General features: G+C 38.5%; 1 protein-coding gene across 1 annotated transcript in view; it reads left to right on the forward strand.

Annotated features, from left to right (window-relative positions):
• The first annotated feature begins 1,214 nt into the window (after positions 1-1,214).
• Positions 1,215-5,684, forward strand: part of mmel1 (membrane metallo-endopeptidase-like 1) — a 20,363-nt gene continuing 15,893 nt past the window's right edge. The window contains exon 1 of the mRNA XM_035662740.1: positions 1,215-1,361. The gene's annotated coding sequence lies outside the window, so the exon portion shown is untranslated. The remainder of the gene's footprint in view (positions 1,362-5,684) is intronic.

Raw genomic sequence — 5,684 nt, forward strand, 5'->3', positions numbered from 1 at the left:
TAGCTACAGGAAAATCAAATGCTGCAAAATGATGATCCTTTTTAGGCAAAATAGAAAGTTTTTGATTGATATATTCAAGATATTGTAGGTGTAATATATAAGAAAATCGCTAAAACCTCTAAAAAGAGCAATATTTTGGTTATTTTGAGTATTTTTACCCATCTACCTGAATATTTGCTCAAATTATAAACATTAAAGGAGTGTAATTAACCTGTCACTGTCTGTGACCTCGTTCACATTCAAGGATATCAGGATATCCTTGAAATGAATTATATTGCACATATAATGCAGAATACTTGAGAGAGAAACCATCCTCTCTGCTAAATAAAATCTATGAATAAATTATTAACTCAGTTGCAAACCTTGACTCCCCGCTGTGTTGCACTCCATCACTCATGGTGTTGTTAAATGACTGCAAGCTTCTTCAATTATCTTAAAAGCATGTTCTATTTTGGGTTTGATCCACTAAATGTGTTTATTTTTTGGGCAGCAACAGCACCTGAGCAACTGGGTGTCTACGAGCATCAGCCAAACACACTGTGACCCTCACTTTCTTTTTATTATCAGCTAATTAGTGTGGTTAATCAGGCTGATAATGAGCCCGGGCGCCATGCCATTTCAATCTGACACCAGGACAGGGTTCAGGTCCCCACCAGGCACACTGTGAGCATCTGAGATCTCCCTGAAGACCAGTCTCTCCTGGACACAAGAGGAGGAGGAGGAGGAGGAGGAGAGGGATGACAAGGGCAACAGTAATGAGTGGTGTTTGTTAGGATGATAACATGAAGGAATAAATCCACACTTTTATGGCTGCAGGGATGATAAAAAAATGTCTGAAAGAGGTTTAGAAACTCTGTGTTACTAGATTACATGTCTGCTGAGCGCTTTAAGAACGCGTTTGTCTTATCTCTCTGCAAGCTTTCCAGATTTTTCTACCCTTTCCGCTCAGCAGCTGGGGACACTCCACAGTGAGAAAAAGGAATTGATGCTCACTAACACATCCTGTGGCCCCTCAGACAGACACATATCATAACCCACCTCAACCCCTCATAACACACACATCTCTGACATTTTTGTCTTATCACAGCACTGTAATCGAAAACAATCCAGTGCTATCACCTCCCATCTGCCTCCTCTCTCCCTCTCCCTCCATCCCTCCCTCCGTCTCTTGCTCTCACTCTCTCTCTGCTGCCTCACTCATTCCCCGAGCAGCACACTGAACTGGATAACGTCTCCTTCAACCCGCAGCACAGACTCATTTCTCTCCACACCAGCTCTGAGTGGATGCTCAGCAGGGGTGTTTGAGATATTAGCCCGCTGTGGGGGAACGGCTCAGGGACCTCTAACATCCACATACGAAGGTAAGCCTCTGGATCCTTTAGACTAGATTCCTGTTTGCTGTCAAGTACCAAAGTGGAGGTGGTTAAAGTTAAAGCCAACTGAAACTGCAGCCTTTAGGCATCGCTCATGTAAGATTCTCAGCAGTCCCAGGACAGATTTGTAAAAGTACACACACTTCATGGAGACGTTTTGTGGTGTTTGGACATTTCTACATGTAGAAAATGAATGCTGCTGGTGTTATTGTAGACTTGAAGGCATATGGTCAGTGGCTAAGCGAATAACTCTGAAATAGAGAGAAAGTGCAGATTGCTGGCAGGCTGACCTGTGAGGTAATCCTTGTTTTGTTTGGAGCTGTAAGTTTAGAGGAGAACAGTACCAGCCACTGAACACAGCCGTGCGTAATCTTAATGTTCTTAAAGTAAAAACATTTAGTACAGATTAGTTTCACTTTCAGAAAACAGGTTTTAGTTTTGACACAGTGAACCTTTGACCTGTTAGATTACACCACGTCACTGGTATGTTAACACTGTTTCATGCATCATATAATATGCTTACTTACTTATTTACGTCAAAGCTGCTGGAGACATATTCAGAAAATTATTACATGAGGTCACTCACTCGCTCAACACTGAATCCTCGAGCTGAATCATCAGTGTCACTGACTGGATCAGTGGCTTTTTGCATTGATGCTTCTGTCACTGAAGACTTAGAGTGAGTTTTTTTGTAGAAATCTGCCCTTTACCTGCTCCTCCTTACCTGTTTATATACAATAATATGCGAAGAAATCAAAAGCTATATTTCCTGCGTTCTCACTACGGCTACAACTAATGACTATTTTCATTATCGATTAATCCGTCCATCATTTTCCTGATTAATCGATAAGTTGTTTGGTCCTTAAAATGTGAGAAAATGGTGAATAATGTTAATCACTGTTTTCCTAAAAGCCTCAAAAGTATTTTCCCATAAGCCAAAGATATTCAGTTCACAATTAATTGATTATCAAAACAGTTGGCGATTACTATAATAGTTGACAACTAAATGATTATTCGACTAAGCGTTCCAGCTATAGTTCTCAAGTTAGGACAGAGTCGGTCAAAAAAGGTTTTAAATATGCTGCCCCTTTCTCCTGGAACACAAAAGGACCTTAATTGTCAGAGCTGATTGCTGCGCCACACAGTGGTCCTGGAGCATAAAGCTGGAGAATGTAGCACATTTTCTCTGTCAATGCAGTTTCTTATACCGTTGCGGGCAGCCTGTCTTTGTTGATAAAAATGCAAATACACTCTTGGTGTTGACTGCTACCCTGCGCTCACAGCAATAAAAAGTTGTGAAATGTTTTTTGACCCTTGGTTTTTTCTCTTAGGCTAAGAAGAGGCTATCTAAACCATCTGGTTGGTGGACCTCTGCAACCTCCAAACATTATACTAAAGTGCCACTAATATTTTATTTTTAAACATGTTTTAAGGGAAGGAATATGTGTACATATGTTGATAACAATGTATAATAGGTCTGTTTTTTTTTCATGAAATCAAGTCAAAGCAGAATTTGTTTAAATTAACAATGAAACATAACCCTAAACTACTGTGAAGAATTAATTCATTCATTTGCAATGTCTCCGCTGCTTCCAGTCAATGTTATTGTAAATCAATTACATTTGACAAAGTCAGCAAACAGCCTTGCCTTCATCCACAATTTGTCCATCCATGTTGTTAAATCCAAAATATTTCCTCATATTACTTCTTGGGGTTTGGTGTCTTGACTATCCGCTCCCGCATCTCACATCTTTTACTAGTAACTATTTATTTACCACATTCGTACAGTAGCCCTAATGTGTAATTAAACCTTCAAATATAATTATATAAAGTTAATAATATAAAATAATAAACTTTATTTATATAGCATGTTTCAAAACAAAGTTACAGTGCTTTACAAAAAAGTAAAAATATAAAAGAATGATAGAGCACCATCAGGTAGAAGGGCAGTCGAGGACTGTGCTAATGAAACAGGAGTTGATTCATATGTAATTCTTTCTATTCTGTATTTAGGTCTTGGTTGGTGCAGTAACAAAACAGAAATTAACACATCACTTTAATTTAATTTCTAATACTGCCAATATTATGACATATGAGATGAGATATCATGAAAAGAAGACGAATGTCATCATAACAGTACAAATAAGTACAAGAAATAACATTAACATTAACATGCTTCATGCTCTTATTTTTGACATCCTGCTTGATGGTTTCAGTGTTGGTCATTTTGGTCAACAGCTGCTTTATACAGCTGCTCCATACACACATTCAGCCAGATTCCGATTAGTTTCACCTTAATAATAATTCTAATGTGTCTAAAAGTCTGATCTGTTAAAAATGCTTAATGCTGTTTGCTGATAAAGTGTGCAAACAAAATGCAAATCTAATGTCATTTGCCAAGGCCTGGTGAGTCTGATTTATTGGTCTGATTATAAAAAAAAGCCATTTCACCAGAGCTTAGAATATGAAGAGATAATTTTTTTATCCTTATTGATCAGTTTTGTCATTTTGCTGTATTGAAAAGCTGTTTAGTTAATAGACATGGGGTTTGTGGCTGTTTATAAATACAGTTAGAATGCATGTTACTGTAGATAGTCAAGAAAATGGCTCAATTCTGCCTGTATCCGACTGTAAACAGGGAGAAATTAAACCGAAATGCAGCACAGCCATCTGAGGGCATAAAGATGTAAATAACTCTTCCTATTGGACAACAGATCTTGTACTGCAGTAGAGTGCGCATTGCATTATTGCAGTTTACCATAAAGTGAGGCCTGTCTTTAATGCAGTATTATAACAGGATTTTGCCTCAGAGACAGTTTCTGTTTAGTCTGATGCTAAGGATGTCACTGCAGCTCTAACAAGCCCCTGCCTGCTCTTCATCATTTTAGTGCCAGATATGTGCCCATGAGTATTCATCAGGAAGGGCTAATGGGGCGCAGCAGTGTGAACCTCTGATTTACAGCCCGTCCCCTGTCAGGCCTAATGATAGGGCAATGGGGCTGGTTATGGAGAAACAGGTGCTGCAGAGTGAATAGATGCGCAGCAATGCCGCTGAAAGCCACGGGTGATTGTCGTTTTGTCCCCTGCACAAATGCTCGTTTGCAATATTGTGTTCACACATACATAATTATTTTGCATAGAAATTAGCTCCCTTTCTTATGGCTAGATGTCTGCCGTGTGTGTGCATGTGCATGTGCATGTGTGGGGTTTATGGTGGGTAGAGGGTAGCTATTTCAAACAACAATAGTCAGTAGAGGTAAGTTTAATGGTTAATTTACTGCTTTCCAAACTGTTTCCAGCCTAAAAGTCACATTTAATATACACAACAACTCTCTGTCCAAGATTATATTAACAACAGATGGAGCTTAATGGTAAAATGAGAAATAATGTCCTAAATGAACTCATACACTGAACAAACTGTACCAAATATGGTCAGGTCATTAAAACAGGTGGGCTGAGCCCTGGAGAAACATTATTATTGTAGTAAACTAATCAGTTTAACAACCTAAGGCATGATGTGGCATTAGAGCTGGGCTTTATGGTCAAAGCTAAATATAACTGGGACAGCTTTTTCTGAATTCAGACTATGACATCTGTTCCGATGCAGAATGGAAAAATGTCTTGTTGAGTAGTGTTGCAGCACTGCTTGATAATGTTAAAACCATGCTGTTAACTTAAGTAATAAAATTGTGTCCCAGTACACACACATATATATACATACAAACAGCTACCAAATTACCTCTATAAAATGGACAATATATTGCATGCAATGATACTGCCTTACAGCACAAGTCTCCTTGCAATTAAAAAGGTAAATAAGTAGAGACACTCACTACATTGAGCTCAAAGATCAGAGGTACTGTACTGTTTCAAGCCCATTTCAGTCCCTCCAGGAAGTTGCTGTGATCGCAACAATTAGTGCAACTTCAACCATTACCTGTGAATTCTGTGCGACCTTACAATTTTGTCCTGTCACCACATCTTTTTCACAAATTTGACTAATCATTGTAGTTTCCTGCGCAAAACTTTGAGCCATAAGTCACCAAACTCACTTCCTTATTTTAGTGCTTTTAAAGCTGCAGTAGGTCATTTTTATAAAAATAACTTTTTGTCACATTTGCACTATATCCTGACAGATACAGATAATCTGTAAAAAAACAAAAAACAAAACAAACAAAAAAAACCTCTGGCTCCTCTTAGTGGCATTTGCAAGAATTCACCATGCCTGAACGAAAAAAATCAGAGCAAAGAAAGATAATTATTTGTTGAGTCTCATTCACAGGTCGTCAAATACCGATGCTGGGAATGAGA

Source organism: Morone saxatilis, unplaced genomic scaffold, assembly GCF_004916995.1.
Source record: "Morone saxatilis isolate NCDOM2014 unplaced genomic scaffold, NCSU_SB_2.0 Contig18, whole genome shotgun sequence".
Classification (NCBI taxonomy): Eukaryota; Metazoa; Chordata; class Actinopteri; family Moronidae; genus Morone; species Morone saxatilis.